Here is a 25,222-nt window from a genome sequence, read left to right on the forward strand (position 1 = left end):
TCCTTACACAGACTGCTATCCCCTGGGATTTTATTTTTCTTTGAACAGCAAGCACAGTAAATAATAACATTGTCTTTAACACTATCAGGCTCCATTAGCGAAAAACAGTCCTTACTCAGGGTTTATCAGGATCCACTGGGCTGTCAAGTTTGTTTGAACAGCAAACACAATAGCTATTGATAGTCTCTGGTACAGCTTGGCGCTCATAACCCCTGCACACATGACCCTGTTTTTCATCAAGTCCATGGGGGCAGGATCAGGCTCTGGCTTGCAAAACTGTAGATTTGCTGCCCATATCTTCAGAGCCCACATTGGCAATGGCTGGTTGCTCCAAAACCACATTGATATCATCCCAAAACTCTTCGGGTTTATAGTCAGCCATTAAATCCTGCGTGTCATCCATCCCATCATACACCGTAAAGCAATCAGAAATATGACTATTGTCATAACCCCCAGAGCTTCCAGGGGGTGTTTTCTCCTTGGTGTAACTGTAGCTGTTCATAATCATCGTTTCCTGAATAGCCCCTGCAAAGTTCAAAGAGCTCCCGTATTTCCCAAGCCTACCACAAAGGCTAGAATCCCTGGTTGCAAGCCACTCCCCGATGCCATCATAACCTTAGGGTCGTCCTTTTATATCAAAATGTATATCAAACATACTTGGGGTTCTTAAAATATATAAAATGTATATAAAAATGTGTTGGGCCTCAATAAAATTGCTATCAAATACTTTGCTGGCTTATCAATTTGATATAAAATGTATATCCCCTTCCTATCACCCCGGATCATATCCCCTCTGTGATGCCATTACCGCTTCACTCTGCAAAACCATAGATTCACAGTACCTGTCTTCAGAGCTCACTTCGCTTTTGGCGCTCTACCAATCAACACCGTCGACCGCTGCTCCCATCTTTAGATAGATTTTATATAAAATATACATTAACTAATTTCAAATGATATAAAATGTATGTACACTTTATATCAAATATATTTTTGATATAAAATCGATATCAACAATTTTGTATAACCTTTTTATATCAAATTTATATTATGTTTATATCAAAACATATCACAAGGGGGAGGGACTAAGACTGGAAACAGGGGGCATGTGCCCACCTGTCAACATTTTGATGGAGACTGAAAAGAGCTCCTTCTACTACTGACCTGGCAATTCAAGCAGCACATCATCCAAGTATCTATCAGATTGACCAAAGCATAGGCATTATAATCCCAGTTCTCATGGGCAACGTGACTAAAGTTGGGATCAAGGAAGTAGCGCCAACATTCACAATATAAATCTCCAGCTATAATGACATAACCTGGTCTCTGCATAGTGTACGCGGTGGTTAGGATTTGACCCAAATTATCTATTATGGAAATACCATATGTTTCTGCCGGGTTCCAGTAAACATTTATAAGGAACATCACCCCTCACTGGCCAATTCTTGCTTAAACCTTTAGATGAACATTCAATAATCAAAAGGCCAGGATGATGCACTTCACAACCCTTTTATACCAAAACGAGGTCATGCCTTCTAGTCGTAATCAAGTTTCTGTAGGGTCATCTTCTAGTCCCTTTACGGGCCAATTGTAAAAACACAGAAAAGCCACCAAGGAGGGTTTCTCAACCAAACCTCTTGTAAAAATATAATATCGGAATGATTTCATTGGGCCAGACGATATTGAGGACCAAACAGATTACTAAAGCCTTGGGTGATCCAATAAAGGATCTTCAACACCTGAATCTATCTATTTTAATTTCTTACTTCCTTATATTCCTTGAACTGGCCAAAACTAACTGGAAGCCAAGACCATTCATCAACCTGTGGATCGGTTGGCAAGAGGTTAGGATAAAATGAACTGACAATTTGGAAGGACCATCAGTTAAATAGGACATTTTAGAATATTAAAGCCCACAAAACCCTTCGTATTTCAACAAATATTAGATGGTGTGTTAAATTTGGACAATGAATGTCATTTATGCTTGGTGTTAACATACAGGTCATAGCGTACAATTGTTTCTTTCTCTGAGAGTTACATTTCAGTGCAATTCTAGATGGGACATTAAGGATCACAATATCAGTCCTATTTTCCACCCATAATTCAATTAGCTCAATTTCACTAGAAACAATCAGTCATAGTCGTGAAATAGCATGAAGTAAAGCTAAAACATGTGTGCAATTTAGAAGAACAGATTGTACATGAGAGATCATAAATTCAAAACCAAGATGACCACAAATGAAGGCTGTACAGGATTGGCCTTTATGGTACGTTGTACGTTATGATGGGATCAAGCTTCCGGATGTTTGGTACAATTCATGTTTATAACTGATGAACTGTCTGGGGATGGACTAGAAAAAGGCTCAACTAGCGATTGATCCTCATATATAGAGAGGTTAAGTAAAGATGAATGCACAGACAAATGCTCATCATGCTTGTTTTTCTTTCCGGAGAAATAGGATTATTAAACCATCCTTAACAGGCTTGATGCTGGAATTCTGAACACAGGGACCTGAAGGTTTCCCCTTATTTTCTTCCTTTTTACACATGAAGATGGTGGAATAGAATCCTGCTGTGGATCGTCTTGTAGTATGGGAACTTCCAGTGAGTTCGCTGGTTAGGCATTTTTCATATTTCTCAAAAATCTACAAGACCCCTGATTCTTTGTCCTAGCCAGGTCTTTAACATTTTTTGAATTTTTCCTTTTTCTAATAACCTTAGGAGCCCCACAGATATTCCTCAAACAAGGGGAAGTGGAATCTAAAGAATCAACAGGATCAACAGCCATCTCATGGACCCTCAGAATGACCATCCACATCGGTCTCAGAACAACCATGCTCATGGACCACATCATTGGTTGATTCTGCATAATTTTCTACAGTCATTACTGGCCTGAGGTTCTAATCTAGGCTGAATAACACCTAATGAGGTTGCCTTTCTCTTATCTGTCAGACCATAGCCCTCAACAAGTACATCTTAGAATTAAGGTTGTTCATATCTGCATTGACGTTGTCATACAACCGTGTGAAGTAGCTTAACACAAAGTTTAGAGCCGATATTGCTTTTCCACCCATCTGGAAGGACTGATGAATTGAGTTCAACCCACATGGGCTGTCAGAAGGGCAATTCATATTATCACTTTTCAGAGTATCCAGTAAATGATGGTCCCCAAAAAGAACAGGCGATGCCCCAATGGAACAAGGTTGAAGAATGTTCGGCTCTACCAGTTGATTCCAAGTGCTGAGGAACTGTGTTCACTAACTGTCCACAGGCAAACATGGACTGGGAAGAAACACTATCCTTGGAGGGTAGAACAACCTGTAACTCAGTTACAGGGTTAAAGTTAATTGCCACACCTAACATAACATTAGCAGTAAAGTCCACTTCTGGAACCACAGTGTTACCCGTCATGTCAACCTTTTGTGTGAGGAACGGCGTGATGTGAGGTGGTCCTTAGGGGCAACGTGGTAAAGCAGCAACCGAGGAATTGGTGGCTGCACAAATAGTAGGGGTGCTTGATAAAGGCGCATCTGAAGTACAATGACTACTGTTGGTGGAAGGAGCCACATCTGCCACTTTTTATTGATGTGGAGGGTGTACATAGTTAAACAAAGGAGACACTCTGCTTACCACAAGGAGCATGTTCAGCAGCTAACCACCCTTTGATCCGTGTGCAGGGCAGTTTCAGTACATGCCTCCTTTCCTTCTGCAATGGCAGTGCAGGGTGAAGCACCTCAGCGGGAACAGCCAGAGCCCATAGTTGCAAGCACTGACTCGCAAGGAGGCATCTTTATGGTCTTGACACTGGCTCTAGCTCCACCACAATAACGATGAGAGGCTACAAAGTAACAGCTCCAATGCTTCCAATGTAGAGCTACCAACAGTGGGAACAGCCAGTGCCCACAAGGTTGAATACTAAGAGTTATGTGGTGAAAAACGCCCATCATGTGCTCTACTTGGAACACCACAAGAGAGGCGGACTGCTTCAAATAGAGTTGCTGTGATGGAATGACTTCACCCAATTTGAGAAAAGGGGAAATATTGGGACATTCTAATTGTATGTGTAGCTATTTTAGGCTGGCAGAAACCATGCAGAGTATTGTCATTTCCAAATCACCATAAAAGCGTCACTCCATTTTGACAAGCTGAGTCCTGGTGTCCTTTTGAACGAACTACTTTAAATAACTTGGTCTGATGCAGTCTACATACCTAGTAAACATACCATAACATATATACAAGGCATGGTCAAATATTCCATGACCCACAGTATCCTGCCTTGTTCCTATCCCATATGTACAGAGTAAATGATGTGTGCTCAGCATATGTAGCATGCTAGCATAGTTCGTTTGAATCTATGCTTCCAAACACATGTTTTGTATGATCCCTGCCAGAAAGCACAAGGCTATAACACAGAGATGTTAAGAAGAGAGGAAAAGGTATTGGCGTTGTACAGCCTCTAAATACAGATCTTGGAAATGGTGAGAAGAAGGGCAAGAGAGCAAATGGATACAGGCCACTGGACAAACAGCAAAAAAGTCAATAGATAAAATGCAACAGGTGAAAAGGATACAATCGGGTGCAAAGCACTGAATACAGAAGAATCATTTGTGGCCGAGTCAAAAATGCAAATTGGGCAAAGTCTGTCAAAGCGAATCAATGGCCAAATGGATCATTCGTACAATTGTAAGGTCTTCTGACAGGCTGTATGAGCAATCTCAAAGTCCCTCATCTGTGTGCCACAGTGCCAGCGTGTAGGTATACTGCAGGCCAGTAGAAGAGTACTGCACACCTCAACAGGAAGTCCTTTAACACCCCAATCATTGAAGCCTCCTTAGTGGGCTAAGCAAGGCACTTGATGCCTCCTTCTGCTCAAAAGCTGAATGGACAGCATTTTGTCCTCTGTTGCAGGCGCCTCTGGGGAGAACTGCAAACACAATGCTATGTACTCTCCAAGATAGTAAAAAGAGGGGAAGCAGAATAAGCACATGCATGTTCTCTTCTATAGAAGAAGCAGCAAGGCAGTAGCTTGAGGTGGAAACATTTTGACAGGAATTCATGTTTAAGTCATCCTCTAGAACTCTCTTTCTTTAAGAAGAATACACCTTTCACAGGGTTTACTTTATGCTGAACAATTCTTCATAGACTGCAATGGAAGTGGTCCCTTCAAACACAGGAATCAAATCCCACATAAGAGCAAGTGATTGACACATTAAAACATAATATCGGTACAATATTGGAAAATCTTGAAATTTACAAATTTATTGTATTTAGTCATAATTTAGATAGCATATGAAAAGGCATTTGTTCTAGATCCAATCTGTGTCTCACACAACATGTCTTGTATATAACATGCAGTAGCTGAATATGCATGTACCATACGTGGCTAAGGGTTAGAGTGATTGAAATCTTGTAGCCAGTGGCACACACAGCAGCGTCTGAGCTGCAGGGACAGTGCATCACCGGCTCCCCCCCATCCAGACCCCTTCTTCAAGATTCACGGAACAGCCTACCTACACCGCCGTGTGGGACCCGTTCCAGCTGCTCGCCAAGGCTCTCGTGAGTGCACAGCCCTCTTTTGTCCACTCCAAGCCACCACGAAGCGGGCGCAACCTAAGATGGCTGCCGCCCGACAAGCCTGCATTTTGTTTACTGTGGTTGCTTAGCAACCTGATCGAGGAAGTCTACTTAGCCAATCCTCTGCGACCGGAGGCGGAAGCCGGCCTAATCGACAAAGGCCTACTGACTAAGGCCACCCCTGTCTGTGCCTGTCTGTGCCGGCAGGCCATGGCCCGCTCTCCCTGCCCCTCACCCGTCGATTCACTGTGCAGAACTCCCATGCAGAACTTATCAACTTGGAACTTGAACTGCTGCACGAAAGATGCACACCGTAGCACCGCACCTGCAGGTAACGTTCTAGCACCACATACACGTGCCATGTGTCCTCTCTAACATCACAATTCAGTGCCTAACCACTGCAAACATCGGTGTAGCCCAATGCATGTTCTAGTGCATATATTGAATTAGCTATCTGCATATCCTGTTTTGAACTATTGCATAGTAGCCTACTGCATATTATAAACCTGCATACTGCATATTTTACACTAGCCTACTGTCATACTGACTTGTGCTTTGTTACATTCGAACTATATGTACAAGCCAACTGAGTTCCCGCATCCCTCTATGTCCTGAGCTTACAGGGTCTACACTGTAACAATCGCGTCACCCCCTTGCTGCCCACTTCGATAATTACTGCCCATCGTACCTTCATGGTTATTGTTTTATCCTTACCGCCAAGTACATGTACACATATACATTTAGCAGCATTTGCCTGTTGTCATTTTGTACCTCTATCTACACTGTAAATCCCATTCATCTAATCCTATCCTACCTCTTGCCTTCTAACCTGCCTACCTCTGCACACTCAGTGCTCGCTAGCCGGTATGGCATACTTACGTGCTTCGGTGTTCCACTGACTGTGCATCCTGTATACTGCCTTAATCATACTGCTCGCTAAGCCTGTAATGTATACTCTAGACTTAGGTACTCCATTATTCCTGCTCAACGACTATTGCCGTAGGCTTTGCACTGTATATCTCAAATTTAGGTGCCTCTCTATTTGTTCATAGTACTCATTGCTGCACATACATTGCCTCTCAGTTGGGTCCCCAAATTGTCGAACTTAAGTGTACCTCTGTTTATGCATACTGTACATTGCCACACTTACATTGATTATTAGCCTGCACTGTATATATGGAATTTAGGTGCCTTCTGACCGGACATTTTGGATATCACCGCATATACATTGCTCTCTAGCCTGCACCACTTATCCTGATTCCTTGTGTTACATTGATTGTGTATATCGCATATTGTCGCATATATACTGCCTTCTAGTCTGAACTGCAAATTTCGAATCTAGGTGCTCCAACCACAGTGAACTGAATCTAGGTGAATCCTTCTGATGTTGAATTGACTCAATGTGAAATACTGTTAATGAACCTGCTCATTCCTGTATGCACATTGCATGTCAGCCTAGGCAAAGATTATGCGTATTAGTGCAACATTGATAGCAAATTGACCCAGGGTGAACCGCTGTCATTGACCCTGCACATAGCACCTGCACCCCACACACTAGTTTATATAGTAAATGTTGAATCTAGGTGAACTACTAATACTGATTTGTACATCCCTATTTGCACCATACATACTAGTCTGCCCAGGAACTTATAACAGGTAGTCTATACGTTGAACCTAGGAGAGCCTCTGACTCTGAACTTACAGACAGCTTGTCACGCCTCTGCTGTTTAACATACCTCTTTGGTACCTAGCCCTTGGCAAACTACCAGTCCCTCATTGGATTAGCATCAGCATGCCCCCATTAGCTACCAACCAGACTTTCTACACGATAACCCTTGCTCTGAGTACCACGTTCTATACCATGGCACTTATCACTGTGTAAGAGGATTCAATTCAACACTACAGCTAAGTCAACGCCTAGTCTATAATACTGAATGAAAACCCTTATTGATATATCTTTATGTCCAGTTCATGCGTTCTGGATGACTACCCCTATATAACACCCCTCTCTTGGAATCCCCCTGACCCCACTGAGCCAAGAAGTAGTTCTGTTTTGCAAGTTTAAAAGGTTTATTTGATAATTTAAAATATATATATCACACTTTCTAATAAATTAATAATTGAATAGCACGCTTAATCTGATATGATAAAGATCAACAACGGAGAATCTGGCACTAGCACACTTCTTATAATCACTAATGAGTTGACATGAAATGGATAAGGTAGCACACTGGTAAATAGGAACAAAAGTATAATGTGGTAGAGGATGCTTTATGTAAGCTCAGGTGGATGCAATATTCAATGAATGCAGTACAGAAAATACTCAATATGATTTCAACCAAACAATGTAATCACTTTTCTCTGGCAATCCCCTCCCCCCCTTGATGCAAGGCAAGGAAATGGAAGGAAAACACACAGTTCTCAGAAATGCAATCAATGTAAATCAGTTCACCCCAGCAAGCTTACACTACAGAAAACAGATAGGAGTTTTGAAAACACAGGCAAAATGCTTTGATATGTGCTAGCAATGGATGAGAAATATGCTGGAAATGCTTTTAATTCCCTTTCAGAGGTTCAGGGTGAGTGGTATCTAGTTAATATTAGTCCAGGCTCACACTAGCAATGATGCAGGGATAGTTAGCAGGTTAAACGAATTTCTGGCAAATGGAAGGCAAGCAGCAGCAGTTTTTAAACATGAAGAAATTTGCAAATCGCGGCAAAATTCGCGGATGCGCCGAGCGCTATTACAGAGGAACCACAAGGACTATCTCTATCATTTTGGGGTCCTAGGAAAGCCTAGGATCTCATCTTCCAAATGAAAGTTACTGCAAGTCTCTAGCACAAACGGTTGCGGAGATATCAGCGATTAAATAAAGGTCGTTTTTCAGATTTGAAATTTTAAAATTCAAAAAGACACGTGCAGCTTGCAACTAGAAAATGACAAGTGACAGCTTTACAAATGACAGGTGACAGTTAGGAGACAGTTCTACTTAGATTAAGCTAGATTGAATTATATTATTTTAACTAGGAGATTGGTTCTGCACAGTTTTCTAGGTACTCACACTATATTCTTGAGTGAAATGGGCCTCGTCACGGATCTGGTCAGGGTTTTAAACTGGACTCTGGTCTGGTCTGGTCTGGCCTCTGCACTTCACAGTGATCTGGGTCAGTTCTCTCTGCTGGTCTGGGTCTCTCTGGGTACAGCACTGCTTTCTCTCTGGTCTGGTCTCTTAGTTCTGGATAGATTGAAGTCTCTAGTTTGGCTCTCTGGAGGTTTGATGAATTTGAAGTCTGGATCTCTGGATGTTGTATGGTCCGGCAGAGTGCGTTGCAGCAAATGGAATTGAAGGTCCCTATCTGTCCTGTCTGTCTGCTTTTATGTGTTTAGAATGTGGGTGTGTTCTAGCATCACTGACCCTACCTCTCTCTCAGCTTCTAATTGGTCAAACTTCCATTTATTATTTGATTGGGGAATGAACTGTGAGTCAGAGGGATGTCATTTTATGGCTTGCAGATAGGACACTCCTCTGTCAGATTGCACACATTCTATATTTGATAATAAAAGACATATTTCACAGTTACACAGTTGCTTGAAATTACATATACATGGTGTGGCTGAATTTAGCCATGTCTCTGTCCAAATCTGCTGTTTCTAAGAGCTTGCATTCAGAAATGGCACATAATTGACTTTTTAACTGATTTTTCAATTTCTGACATTGACCCAACTTTACATACATGTGCGCAGGGAGTATGGACATTAACTGATGAAGTTTCAGACTTTTAACATGCATACATTTAGAGTAATATCCACTTTTCCGCTGACACCCCCCTGAACATGCCACCGGGTCGAAAAACCTCTTAAAATGTGGGCAGAAAAATCACAAGAGTTATGGTGTCATTTATAAAATTTTCACATGTCCGCTCTATGAGTTATTCATCTTTTTAAAGTTATGTTCTGGCTCCAAAGGGGTGTGGTTTCCTCTCAGCACAAGGTAGAAATACTGGTTTATCCAGTTCTGCCAAGCCAGCTTGCTCTCACAGGCAGTGCTCCTCCCCTTTCCTCAGGAGGAAGCCACTTTTTACGACCATTTACGACTCCTGCCAATAAAACCTTTGCCTGAGCCAGGACAGGGCTTTGTTCACTTTCCTGCAGAGCACAGGTAATTCAATTATCAGATAGATGGCATATCCTTAGTGTGAGCAGCAAAAGGGCAGCTAGGCCTGGGAACACAGCTGTGACTCAAGTTTCACTCCTGATGGGGGTAGTTGCCAGGCAGAATTGGAATCTCTTTAAGCCAGTTTCAGATAAAATGTCACTTTTTGTTCCCCAGTTCCTGCATTCAAATAAAACTAAACATTTTTACATATGCAGCTAGAATGCTGATTCTAAGTGCAAAACTATGGCATTTCAACAGTTACAAAGGCATGTGACACCAAACATAGGTCACTCATTTCATCTAAACATTTTCGATTTTAGTGTCTTTAAATCCAGTGCAACTTAAACTGCTGACTCCATAGCAGTTTTGTTATAAGCACTGTTTTGGGCTCTTCATTTCCCAGATTTTGTAAGCACACAAAACCTCATTCTGCCAAATGTCTGCTGGTGTTCAGTGAATATTTTGCACATGTTGCAATGTTTAAAATAGACACTTTGGCTTGCCTTCAGAGGAACACAGGGTGGTTTTAAAACGCCGGCTTTTGGATAGTGGTGAGTACTGGTACTGCACCCATTTTTGGGATTGAAGAATGAATTCCCCACAATTCTAGGTTGCATTTGGCAATCAGCATTGCCATTCCCAATGGTTTCAGACTACTGTGCGGGTAGTCCAATGGTGGTTTTAAAGCGCTTTGAAGCTAACCGGCGCTACTGTTTTTCCTTTGGCAACCCATTTCCCTCATGGCAACCCGGCCTTTCATTCTCGCACTGGTGGGTGGCAAGTGAGGCAACCATTTTGGTGTGCGCACAAACTGCGCAGCTTTCCTGGATTTCGGCGCACATGTGGGTTTTTTCGCCATCTTGAATTTTCTAAGCCCACAGCACCAAATGTTGTGGCATGAAAGCTTAAACGTGGGTCAGGACACCCAACAACTGCCACTAGGACACTGCCTTCTGTGAAATCTACCACTCCACTTAATTTGTCTACCGTGTCTCTCCCTGCCTTAAACTACCTCCCATGCAAGCCATGCCCAACTACGGACAGAAATGTACGCCTCAGAGCGAGACTAGCCAAAATATACGAGCCTCCCACTAGGTCGCTAAATATATCTCATGCTTCCAGGACCTCTAGCATGCCACTTGTTCCCCACTGCGGCTCCAAGCCTACAAAAAAAAGTTCAACGAAGTACAGCAAACCTAAAACCCCACAGGCACCCCCGCCTTCCATACCTACCTTTACAAGTCCCCAGATAAAAGGCGCCTTAATAAACACCAGATCGCTGGTAGCACATGCCACAGATGTAGCCAATCTGATCCTGAAAGAGGAGCTAGACTTTCTCGCTATTGCTGAAAGATGGCTACACCCTGCTGCTGGCCCTATGATCATGCTAGCAGTCCCCAATGGGTTCTCCATCCTGAGACAGGACAGACAGAATGCTAGAGGAGGAGGTATCGCTTTCATCTACAAATGCAGTCTTGACATGAGACTTGCCACCCTAATCGACCTCCAGTCATGCGAATCACTCTCAGTCAAAGTTCCTTTAACTAACGCCCAAACTTTAAACATCCACTTGATTTACCGCCCACCAGGTCCACCTGGAACCTTCGTGGATGACATTAACTCTATCCTAACCAATACCCTTACCCGACCAATCTGACCAGCTTGACACAACCACAGCTATCACCCTATCAGAACTTGAATTTACCCAAAGAAGTAATACTGCCCCCCATGAGAAAGGCAGAATTCTTGATTGGGTGGCAGACTACTACTGCCAGGCCAACATCCTATCCATCTCTCCTTTAGCCTGGACGGACCACCATCTTGTGTCCTTCGTGCTCTCTACCAACAGATCTCAACCTACCATGGCCCTCAGGGCTCCACCCACTCTAACCAGAAATAAAAAGAGCATTACCGCGGATAGGCTCCTACCGATACTACTCCCTACTCTCAATTCTTTCCATGATAACTCTAACCCTGAGAGTATGGTTGAAGAATATAATAAAATCATGACCACCTCCTTGGATCAGATTGCCCCAGCAAAACTAAGACCAAGCAGGCAGAAAACCCATCTGAATAACTGGTTTACACCTTTCTTAAAAAAATCTAAAACAACAAAAAAGAAAATGCGAGGCTACATGGATAAAACATCCATCTGAAGCCAATAAACTCAAACGTACCAAACTGTCCTCCATCTAAAAAAAAGAAATTTGCCTAGCAAAATGAATATCCTTTGACACACGCATATCCAATGCCAAATCCAACATAAAGGAGCTGTTCACCATTCTTAAAGAAGTAGAGACTCCAATAGTACCACCTGACACTTGTATGAAAGATAAAAAATGGTGTGAGGATATCCAATCCGGCCTAGCCAATAAAACATCCATTCTACAAAATAAAATGTCATGCAAAAGAATTGGCTCAAATGATCCCCTTGCCTCCAATACTACGAGTAAAGCCAGCACAGATGAATCCACGCACTTTAACTTCACCAATGTCTCCATCCTTGAAGTGGAACAAACTATTCTATCTCTTAAACCATCGAACTGCCAGGGAGACATATGCCCTGCGCAATTTATCAAGGATGCGGCCCGTGATCTATCTCCATTTATTACCAAACTCATCAATGCGTCCTTCGCTACAGGCATTATTCCCATCAACCTTAAACAATCCTGGGTACTTCCACTTTAAAAAAAAAAACACACTTGACCCATCTACACCTACCAATTACAGACCCATTACTACGGTGCCCTTCCTCCTAAAAATCTTGGATAAGGTAGAATACACTCAAATTCAAAAACACCTGGAACAACAACTGTTAGGTGCCAGACAATCTGGTTTCCGCCCCCAGCATGGCACAGAAACTGCCCTCATCAATCTGAAGACCCAAATCGACGAGCTTAAGGACAGTGGGAAATCAGCACTACTCCTCCTCCTAGATCTCTCAGCTGCCTTCGATTTAGTCGACCATTCCATCCTCTGTACCCATTTAAATACAGCAGCACACTTCTCTGATCAAGCCATTACCTGGATTCGATCCTTCTTAAATGGCAGAACAATGAGGGTCTTCTCGCCGCTAGCTGCCGCAGACCCCATACCCATTAACTGCAGTGTGCCCCAGGGATCATGTGTCTCACCTACACTCTACAACATTTTCACCAAGCCCCTCTTCGATGATCTGGATCATCTCAGTGTCACTTACACGAACTATCAGATGATACCCAGATCCTTTTACCGCTTTCTGGGGATTATGAAAAGTATTTGGCCTTGGTGAACAGAGTGTATATTATCATCCAGGCATGGGTGGCTACTCACGGTCTATGCCTGAATGATGATAAAACTGAACTCATCATCCTGGGCACCCAGCACAATTTAACAGAACTAGGTCCCAAAAACTCATCATTTACAATTGATGGCAATACCATAAAAGTAGAGCATGAGGTAAAAACACTCGGTTTCTACCTCAACTCTCACCTCTCATTCACTAAACAGGTCAACTCCTTAGCATCCTCTACAGCCTACATGTGCAAATTGATATGTACCGGCAAGTCATTACACTCTGATAGCAGTTGCATTACTCTAGCCAGAGCCCTCATCCTTTCACGCCTGGACTACTGTAATGCCCTTCACCTAGGGTCACCCAAAGCCATCATTAAAAGAATCCAAATCCTACAAAATAATGTTCTCAGAGCGGCCCTAGGCATGTCCAGAAGAGACCATATTTCCGAGACCAGTCGACAGAATAACTGGCTCCCAACTCACGACAAAGTTCTCCTAAAAACTCTATCGCTGACACATAAATCTCTCAATAATGCCGCACCCATCTATCTGGCTGAGAGATTTCATAAGCAGACATCTACTAGACCAACAAGATCGTCTTGTCATACCTAGCTTCAAACTGTCCACAATTGGAGACAACAGCTTCCCGGTGAAAGTGTCCCAATTATGGAACACTCTGCCTCCTAGCCTAAGAATGGATCAAACTTACCACAAGTTTAGAGCCAACACCATTATATGGCTAAAATCCAATAATCAGTATCAGTAATAATAATCAGCAATCTCTATCTTGTATATGCCTATTGTACACCATGTTTTGTAAATATGCCCGCATTGTAATGAACTTTTACCTGTATGTATGTATATTTGTATCCTGTAAAATTTTGTGCAACTAAGCTTCGCATATACTTGTTACTGCTGCGCCCTGTTAACCCTGGGTATGATGCACATTATAAATAATAAACAAACAAACAAACACTGTAACGCTTGGTGACTCAATGAGAAAATGAATACTCAGATATATCACTGGGAGAACCGAAGTTTAAGCTATACATATAGTGTTTCTCCAAATGGAGCCAGAAGGGGACATAGCTGGGACACCTTGTTGCTTGGAACCAAAGGGCTGACGAGATCCATATGGCCTAGATGTTCAGTACTTTTTCATCCAGAGCGGAGCACCAGTCTGATGGGTTCTGAGACATCCAAGTATCTGATTCCTGCCCACAAGATCTAATTTGACTGCTAAAAATTGTAAATGTACCCATACCCCATTATGTAAAGCAATTGAACCCGTTTCCATGACTTGTTTCAGAAAGCATAGGGGCTCCTCAAAAGGAAATCAAAAACATTTAAACATGCTCTGTTCATGTGATCTGAAGAGAATTTTTCTGTTACCAGTATTCTCTGAGATAATCTTTCACTTGCACAGCCCTCTACAATATTTCTGAATTGCTTGCCTTAAATTATATATCATCTTATATGGAAACAAAATATGCACGTTTGAACCTTCTAATTAAATAAGTGTCATACACGGTTTCTAAGGGAATGTGATATTTATAAAGCACTCAATATTTTCTTATGTTGATTTGAAATGTCTAACTTTTGAATCATTGTTTGTTTGAGGCTGACAAAAGTCAATGTTTATCATTTCACTATAAATATTCGACTACATGCTACTCTAGTGGTTTATTTATAGGTTCGGCAAGGTCAACTTAAGTGCAAGGGAACACCCACTTTTTTGCATGTTCTTCCCATTTTCTGTGTTCCGCCCCCTTCCCAGCCCACTGAGCAATCCATGTCCACGCTCTGCATGGTGTATCGACGGCTCGCAGAGACGTGCCGAGCCTGCGCAAACTCCACGTAAGTCCAGGAAAAGTCCTGTCCAAGAATTGACGCACAGGGATTTGCACGCAGAATGGCATGCAAATCCCGGTTTTATACGCAAATAATTCCATGAATTGCCCCCATATTCCTTTCACTTAGCTCCCTTATGTAATTGTGGAGTAGTAAATGTATTGGCTATGTATTGACTATGTGCAGGGCATTTAAATGTAGACATTGGACAGCTTAAATATGAGTTGCAGAGGTATATGAGTTGCAGAGGTTTGAATTCAGTAATTAATTCTCTCTGGGATTTTTCACTCTGCTTTGAATGCACTTGTGTGCAGTCTTCTCAGAATATGAATGTGTACCTTTCAAGAACATGTGTGAGTAATTTCCAATAAACATGTGGGTGCTGCTTCCATTCAGTTTATGTGTGCAAGCATCAGTATAGATGGATGCACAGCTTTTAATGTGCCTGTGGGGGTCGTTTTCAGCCTACATGTGTTTTTAGACTGCAGACATAATTTTCTCCAGTATAATGTACATTGTTAAAACCCTTCTGCCCCTTCACATTACACACAAATCCGACTGTGCATTCAAATACAAGGTACTTCAGGGGCAGGGGTGGCAGAATTAAAGAGCAAGAGAATATGCTAAGAGTGCAGAGGCTTCAAAAAGAGGTTGTTTGTAGTGAAAAAGGTCAACAAGTAGGTGCTGAAATCAGTAGCTGAGATGGCCAGGTGGAAGGGGCTGGAGGTAAAGAGTTGAATGAGCAGGTGGTAACAACAGGGAAAGAGACCAGACAGTGGTGGGAGGTAACCCCAGAAGTCGTGAGTTGGCAGTACGAGTGGCAGAAAGAAAGAAGCCAAAGGAGCAAGTGGTAACAACATAGAAGAAGGCAGGACAAGAGAAGGTGGTGACGGTTGATGGGGTAGAGACTGGAACAATATCAGATGGTGATCATTTTAAGGTCAAAGAGGGGGGGTATTTAAGCCCAAGGCATGGAGAAGAGGTGATAAGAGAAAGGGGCAGGAAGAACTGGTAAAACCCCAGAGCCAGGAAAAGGGGCATACCTCTGTGGCTGGGAGTAACACTGAAAAAGAAGCATCTGCATGAGAGACTAGTATGAAGGAGGTGTAGGGAGAAGTACCATTGCTTAGAGTTGGCATACAGGGTGGTCATGAAAGTGGTACTAATGAAGAGATGGGTGAACATTAGAGAAGAGGATAGAGATCTGGGAAGACTTTGTTGAAAATCCCAAGGGCCATTTGGTCCCACCTTGCATAAGAGCCAGGAAACAAGACTGGGGGAAATGGGCACAGGAAGAGGAAGGCGATTACCCTTGTGTTTCCAAAGAATACTACACAGGTTATTTGAGCAGTTGGCAGTGGCTGGGAGATAGAAGAACTTAATAAGGGAGAGGAGGAACTATCTAGCAAATGCAGGAACATTCTAGTAAGCCAGGTCAGACCTAGGCAGGAACATAATGTGGGAGAAGGAACAAGACATAGGGGGTCATTACAAGGTTGGAGGTAGCCATGGCACTATTAGCGCCATGGCTACCCCCTTACCGCATACTGGGTCCGGGTTCCCTGAATGGGAAATTACCAGGCCATTCTAACCTTGGAGGACCCATTATTTCCTCATTCAGGGAACCCATCCCCATTCCCACTTGAGCCTCCATAGGGCTCAATGGGAACGGGGAGCATGCTAACAACGGGCCCGTTAATGGCGGGCCCGTTGTTAGCATGCTGGGCCGCTCGTGGGACACGCTAAGCACATCTGGAAAAACCAGCCGCCCTTAGTGGGATCCGCTAAAGGACCTTGGAATGCGGTGATAAGGGGTTAACAGCACCAGCACCATTACCAGCACCGTTAAACCCTTACCGCCAAGGTCGTAATGACCCTCATAGACATGTAAATTGTGCTCAGGTCAGAGAGGCCATGGGAATGGAACTAAGGGAATCCTCTGGCAGGCCCTGGGCCCCACTCTAGCTCTTTCTTACAGCTAGGACCACTCCTTAGAGGACATGGGGCAAGAAGTAGTCTTAGGGTACTGGACTCTCGAAAGCCTGTAACTAGCTGAGACTACACAGAGGGTTTTGGAACTCTCGAAAAATGAAACTCAACAGGATGGGGAGGTGCACCAAACTCCCCTAAAAATAAAGGATTTGTACATTGGCTAAAGGGGCCTTTTAGCCTCAATGCCCGCATCCAGTCTAAGGTATATTTCTGTGGGAAAGACCATACAGGTTGTTAATGTTAATTCCAGTGGAGCTATCCCAGTTTTTATATATTAATATAAATCACAGGGAAAGCAATGGATTTTTGGCACAAAAACGCTTATAGAACTTACCATTGATAACAGAGAGGAGGACATGGGTCCTTTACAATGGGGTGATAGAATGCAACTTTAAGACCAAATGTTGCAGAAGAAGGTGGAAACATAAACCAGGGACAAGGACAGGACAGAATGACATAGGAATGGGATGGTGGAGAAAGTGCTGAATTGAGGAGGGAGGGGTAACGGAAAAGTACGGTATGGTTGTCCATGAAGGGTAGAGAGAATGGAAAACAAGGTGATGCAGAAACATAGAGTGCTAGGAAACAGGTTCTTAAGAAAGAAGGACCACTTTGAGATGGGCTTTAAATAGTGGTGGAGTTGGTGCAGTATGTAGAGTGAGAGGAAGAGCTTTCCAGAATAGGTGAGCTAGGAGAGAGAGAGCACGGAAATGAGAGAGAGCAAAGGGGGCTCGAGTGGTGGCAAGGAGGTGAGCTCAGGATGATCTGAGTGAGCGAAGAGGAGAATATGGAGTGAGATCAACAAATAGGTAGGGTGGGCCGAGTCCATGGATGCCTTTGAAGATGATGAGAAGAAGTTTATACTTAGCCCTTTGTTTCATGGATAGCCAACCAATCTGGCATTGGGCAGAGGAGGTAGAGATGAAACGAGAAAGGCTGAAAAGTGTGCAGACTGCAAAGTTCGGGACTTTGTCCAAAGGTGACAAAGCATAGTTGGGAAGGCCATAGAAGAACATAACACAGTAGTCAGATCTAGGAGGGCTAAGGAGGAGATGAGCTGTTTAGCAGTTTTGAAAGGAAGAAGATGACCGATTTCTCTGATATTGTGGAGTTTGAGTCTGGCTGCAGTGAAAGCTTTGGGGAAGAGCGAGAAGTTGTATGATGGGTTAAAGATGTCCCCAAGATTACGAGCAGAAGCAGACTAAGGAAGATAGTGAGGAGAGGAGAGAAGATGAGGAGGAGAGGAAGAGATAGTGTGTTTGGCTGGGAATTAAACAACTTCAGTCTTAGTGGAGTTGAAAATGAGCAAGTGAGATGACATCCAATGTTTAATGGCAGAGAGACCATTTTAAATCTTTGACAACAGCACATCAGATAAGGAGTGAACGGAGAAGAAAATCTGATTGTTGTCAGTGAAGAGTAGATAGGAGAACATGTAAAGAGAGTGAAGAGAAGAACGTCAAGGACAGACTCATGGGGAACTCCTACAGTAAGGGTGTGAGTGGGAAGGTAAGGCTGTTCCAGGACAACTGAAAGTGTCTGGGGACAAGGTATGCAGCAAACAAAGTGAGGGCCTTATCTCTGATGCTAAGGAGAGATAAAGTAGAGAGGAGCTCAAAATGGTTTATAGTATTGAAGCCAGCAGTGAGGTCGAGAAGAATAAGAATAGATGAAAGGTTCCCATGCCGAGCGGAAAAGATGAAGTTGGTGACATTGAGGAGAGCAGTCTCAGTAAATTGCAGAAGTCAGAAGTTGATTTGAAGTGGGTCCCGGAGGTTGTGAGTATCAAATAAGTCAGTAAGACAATTAAATACTACTCTCTCTAGGATTTTGGAATAGTGTGGTAGAACAGAGACACAGCGAAAGTTAGCAGGGCAATTATGATCAAGACCAAGTTCCTTAAGGAGAGGGATGGCAATAGCTGTCTTATATGATCAGGGAAAATTGGCATTGTCAAGAGAGGATTTGAAGAGGGAAGTAAGAGGTAGAGCAACACTGTGAGCAATGTGCTTCACAATGTGCTAGGACAGTGGGCCTTAGGGGGTACAGGAAGGGTTAGCGTTGAGGAGTTGGAAAATCATCTTATCAGGCTTGGTGGGGCAAAGGAAGACATAGTCGTGACAGAGGAGGGTGGCAGGTGGGGAGCGATAATATGTATGCCATAGGGGGCAGTGATTTTGGCGATTGTGTATTCAAATTAGCAAGAATTAGCAGGAGATAGAGGAGTAGGAGGGATAGGGAGTTTGGAGGATGAAAATAGACCTACACCACCATCTTTGCCAGTGTGGCAGGGAGAGTGAGTGAAGGTGTTAGCAGGGCCATAAAGGGCAGCAAGGGTTTCAGAGTCAGGGGGATAGATACAGGTTTCAGTGAGGGTAATGAGGTCAAGAGAAGGAGCATGAAAAAGGAAGATGTTGGATTTAAAGGAGTTTTATTGCAGACAGACTGTGCCTTCCAAAGAGCAATAGAAAGCGAGTGAAACGTAGAAGCACAGCGACGTTGAGTCTGAGAAACAGAGAGGTGCTGGTGGTATATGTGAGAAGAGGATGTGTACTGGAAGTTAGGGTTCGAATAGCTTTTGTAAATAGAAAGAGTAGCAGAGCGAGAAGAGAGGTGCCGTCGAGGAGAAGAGATTTTAGGGATGGGGAGATAATTGAGAGGATTCTGGGAGGAGAAGTGTGAAGAGAGAAATAGAAGGGAAATGAAGAGATAGCATGACAATGTGTTGTGCGAGGGTGAACCTGAGAACTAGCAATTAGGGGATTTACAGACAAGAAGCAGGACACAGCAAAGCACATCCCCATAGGTAAAGTGGTAAAGAGGCTGGTAAATGGCTGGTCTTCACTCTTTACTGTTCTGCTCCTAAATGGGATGCACCTGGATAGGCGCCCTGGGAGTTCAGAAGGGAAGCTATAAACTTTTGTCACCTGATCGCCTAGTACATTAGTGGTAGGCCTCTCTGATATTGTCCCTGGTGTTGTTGGGATGAGGTGATTTCTTCCGTAGTGGTGTTCCAAAAGGAGCTTCTTGTGGCCTTCAGCTGGAGATGGGGTTGATCCAAGATGGGCACATGAAGGGATGCCACCAATCCAAGACAGCCACATAAATTGATTTCACCAATCCAAGATCACTGATGGCAGTGAGGTTGCAGACAGAAAGAGAAGCCAAAAAGCTAGAAAGGATGAAACACGCTCATGTCACCCGATCGCCTATTTCATCAGTTGATGGTCTCTCTGATATTGTCCCTTATGTTGCTGGGATGAGGCAATTTCCTCCTTATTGGTTTTGCCAGATGAGCTTCTTGTGGCCTTTAATTGGAGATGGGGCATATCCAAGAATGCCGTGGGGAGTGATGTCACCAATCCAAGATGGCCACTGGAAGTGATGCCACCAATCCAAGATGGCTGTTGGCAGTGAAGTTCCAGACAGAAAGATAAGCCAAAAACCAGGAGGGAAGACAAAAGCTCCTGTCACCTGATCGCCTAGTCCATCAGTGGTTGGTCTCTTTGATATTGTCCCTGGTTTTGCTGGGATGAGGCGATTTCTTACTGATTGGTGTTCAAAGAAGAGATTCGTGTTGCCTTTAGCTGGAGATGGGGATCTCCTATGTGACACTCCTTGCATGGTGGTCTTACACGTCTATCGTGGCTATTCTGCACTGTATTAGTAGACATGGTCACCAGTTGTCTTGTTTTACTCTCCCTCTAGTCCTCGGCTCTGACCGTGTATTTCAATGTATCTGGGCTTTGGGGATGGCGGTCTGTGTGAGGGGTCAGTATTGCTCTATCTCTTCAAAGAATAAGATGTTCTTTGCATATTTTAATACTGTTCCATTGTTGGACCACTTCTTAACATGTGTGTTTAAATTATCCTGCCTCCATTCTTACCACCATAATTTATCTGTATTACATTTTATAGCAAAAGCACCCAATCACCCTCATATTATCAGCCATTGTCACCCCCATGTTGCAGTTCTACATAATGTTTGGAGCCCCCAAATGCGCCCTAACTACAGTATAAAGTCCCATCATATGTTACTCTACATTTATAATCTAAATTTGAAAAATTGAAACGTTTCTGTAGTGGGAACCACAATACATAGATAAATGGTTTGAGGTCTAATGGAAGGGACTTCAATACCTTCACATTTTGTGGCAATTCCTGTTACTCTAAATCTTTCTGTTCCTTGTCACTTGACATCAATGATTTGTATTACAGATAAAGCCAACAATTAGTCTATTAACAGCATGTTGTATGTGAGTGATAAGATAAAAGAATTGTGTTGCACTGCATGAAAACGCCCAGGGTCGAAACACTTGATGGCAGTAGAACACTCAACACCATATAGCACAATTTCAACTGAGTAACAGCCCAATAAATGTTGGATTTTGAATGGCATCAGCAACTCAACACAGTGGCAACATCTCTTTGAATGGGCAATAAACCTATAAACATAATCTTTAGTGTTATGTCTACTTTTTCTGATTTGTAATTGAAGCATGTTTGTGTGATATACATACAAGAAGCCTGCAATTGCCCCTATTGATATTGCTAACCCTCAATCCCAAAACCATCTGTATGGAGAATCATCCATTCTGCAGAAGACCCTGCCTCCAGGCTGAGCTCCCCTCCTATGCCTGCCACCCAAAAACAACATGGTCATCAACACCTTACCCAGGGTATCCTTCAAAACTACCACATGGTCACAAAAGCTTAGTTCCTGTTCTTGCTCTGCTTCACTTTCAACCCTGTCTCCACTATCCCACAATAGAGAGTACAGTCCCAGAGCTCACTCACAGAACATGAACACTGCACACACCATTGTCAAGCATTGTGTCATTACCCTAATGTGCTATAGGGAAGCAACTAAGTAATTGAAGTTTTTTCTACAGAAGGTACCATAAATGGCAACATTATCCATTACATTCCAGAGACACTAGCCCAGTCCTGTTTTTAACTTTTCATGAGTTTGTAATGGGGAAATCCAGAGCTAAAACTCTGTGGGCCTCATTACGAGGCTGGCGGAATGGGTTTAACGGCGCCGGTAATGGTGCCAGTGCTGCTAAACCCAATCCGCCCTATTACGAGGTTCCCTTGCGGGACCTGCTCTGGATGTCTGGTTTTACCAGATGTCCAGAGCAGGTCCTGCGAGGGGACCAGGGAGCTAAGAACGGGCCCGTTATTAACGGGCCCGTTGTAAGCTCCCTCCAAATTCCCATTGAGCCATATGGGGGCTCAAATGGGAATGGTCTGGGTCCGGATTCCCTGAAAAGGGAAATACCGAGCCCTCCAAGGTCGGAATGGTCCAGTATTTCCCCATTCAGGGAACCCGGACCCGGGCTCGAGTTTGGAGGCAGCCATGCCCTTCTACCTCCAAACTCATAATGAGGCCCAGTGACTGGAGAATTGTCTTCCAAATGGAATGGAAAATGTTGGCACTGATGGGTAGCTGGCAAGAACAATGTGACCTCACAAAGACATGGGGGCTATCTTTAGATCACAGGTTGAGACATATTACTCATTGTAAATGCATATGTAACACAAATTGTTTCCTGTCCATTTTATTTATTGTATCATTAAGTCATCAGAATATATCTGTGCTTTGATGGCGATAACATAAGGATGCCTTAATCTGAACGATAAACACATTATGAAAGATTTGGATGGGGGAGGGTGGGGGGTACCAGCCAATTATGATGCTCGGATCGAAAACTGAATCCCACAATCCAAGCATGCGTTATGAGCAACCTAAAGGCTGCTCACACCTGCTCTGCCAGCTGCCCCCACCCTCCGGTCTCCGGGCCCTTTCCTACACACCGCACTATACCACTTACCTGATTCCTTTGTCAGCAGCCACTGTCGTCTTTGATCTGTGTCGCCAGCCGCTATGGAAATAATAGAGGGGCTCCACATGAATACAAAACCTGTTAAAAAAGGGGAAAAGACAGTGCATGCTACCCATCACTTGAACAAGCTGCTGCTGGAAAATGAGGAGATGGAATATATATGAGGCTTGTTTAAGTGTGAGAGAGGCAGGCGAAGAACGATGGTCTGGAGGGTTGCCCAGAGCGATGCCAGAGGTTAAGATTCATTCTAAACCTTCCAGACATCACCTCTTTTGTTTTGCTATTATCACCCCGAGTGGGACGGATATGCCCAGACGTGGGTTCCGTGCCTGCTGGGCCTAGAGACCCAAGCTACTCCTCACTGATGACGCCCAACAAGGCTGAAACATGTCTGGGGATGCTTGTGGTCTTGTGCGGGAAGGGATGTGACCTAGCAGTTCGGGCTGGACTACCCCTTTGGGGGTGGGACCAAGCCTGATTTGCATATGGTCTTTCCCCTTTTGTAATGGCTTTGCAGGCGAAGAACGATGGCCCAGAGCAATGCCAGAGGTTAAGATTCATTCTAAACCTTCCACCCATCACCTCTTTTGTTTTGCTAAGTGTTAGAGAATGCAGGAGTGCAAGAAGGAGGAAGGCAGGAGTGAACAAAGTCTTATATTTTTAGGGGGATTATAAACTTAGGCAAAAATTGTTTGCTGTAGCATCATTTGTAAGCCGTGGTCGATCAATCAAAAACAGCTCTTGAGCGGGTGGGAGGGGAGGTCGATGGGGGTGAAGATTAGACAAGAAAACAGGGTAACAGTATTACTTTGAATAAACTGGTCACATATGTATGTGAAAGTACATATGGGAAAATACATGTTAAAACTCACAAACACAGCGATAAGAGGGAATAGGTAAAGGTAAGAGAGAACCTGAAACATCGTAGAATTCAGACAGAACCTTGTTTCCATCCTAAGGTACTTCAGTTATACATTACAATGATAATTGATAATAACCTTTGAGCGTAAACAGTATTCACAAAGACATCAGATGTAATTAACTACTATAGGAAAGAATGACTTAGTTACTCTTGATACATGATAGGGGCCCACTTATGCCCAATAATTATTGTCGGGGCATGCATAACATTGCATAGCTCCAACCTGTCAGACCGAGTAACCAAGACAATATTGTAAAAACAATTCTAACCTTTCCCGCCCCCATCTCTTGTCCCTTTTTACATCAAAACAACACATTTACATAACATTTTATTCACTTTTACGCCTATATGCACTTGGAACATATTGCTGCAACTCAAGTGTGTTTCCTAAACTTTCTATTACAACTTTGACATTTTGTGACTACACAAAAAATCACGCTTTTATCAGTCTCACCTAGTCTCTATTGTATAGCTCCTAAGACACATCAACGACTCCCAAACATCTTTTTTTCGCGGGTCTACAACTCTGATACTGTTTACCATTTTGCTCACACACACACAACCTTATTTCTAATTCATGACTGCACAGTTTATTTGAGAATTTCCGGTAAGTCCAATTGTTAATGACTTTAGAATGTACTTTAGTATACATGACAACTGCTTCCAAGCAAAAGCCACGCTTACTCGGTTGTCAGATTTTATGAGACACATTTTTTTTCTTCTCTGAATAAACTCTTTGAAGGTAATTTCTCCTCCCTGTTCTAATTTCCTAGAGGGGACCCATGACACTAACACATGCATGTTAGCAGTACCCTCCAAGTAGCTTTCATTCTGCAGTACAAGTGGCAAACAATTCATAGACATGACCCCTGTGTCCTCATCTTACTTGATCTCTCTTCTGCCTTTGACACGGTCAACCATGCCATCCTGCTCAACCGTCTCCGTGATAACCTGGGTATCACCGATCAGGCCCTGGCTTGGCTGACTTCTTTCCTCTCCGATCGACCCTCTTAGGTCCACCTTGGGTCCTTCCTCTCCTCTATCTCCATCTCTACCTGTGGTGTTCCCCGGTGGTCAAACCTCTCTCCCTGGCTGTTCAACCAATACCTGGCACTTCTTGCCCACTGCATTGCCACTCTCTGCCCCTACTTTCAGTGCAATGCGGATGACACTCACCTCATTTTCGGCTCCCTTCAGCCACCCCTTCTCCTTCTCTCATCTCCAACTGTCTGTTTGCTATCCAGGAGTGGTGTGCCGCAATGATCTCTGCCTTAATGCCAGTAAGACTGAGATTCTCCTCATCGGCACCCCAGCTACCTCCTTCCCAGTCTCTCTCTGGCCGGCCTCACTTGGCCCTCTTCCTGCTTCCACCTGTTAGGCTAAACACCTTGGGGTCATCTTCGACTCCACACGCTCATTCTCACCTCACATCTCTGACGTCTCGAAGAAGTCTCACTACCAGCTGCACCTCCTCAGAGGTATTCTTCCTTTCCTCTCCTTCCCCCAGAAGCTCATTGTCTCCAGAGCTCTGATTCTCTCTAGGCTGGACTACTGCAACAGCCTCTTTCTAAATCTGCCTGCCTCTACTCTCCGCCCGCCCTCTGCAA

The sequence above is a fragment of the Ambystoma mexicanum genome, chromosome 10 (genome assembly GCF_040938575.1).
Source record: "Ambystoma mexicanum isolate Mex_15411 chromosome 10, UKY_AmexF1_1, whole genome shotgun sequence".
Classification (NCBI taxonomy): Eukaryota; Metazoa; Chordata; class Amphibia; order Caudata; family Ambystomatidae; genus Ambystoma; species Ambystoma mexicanum.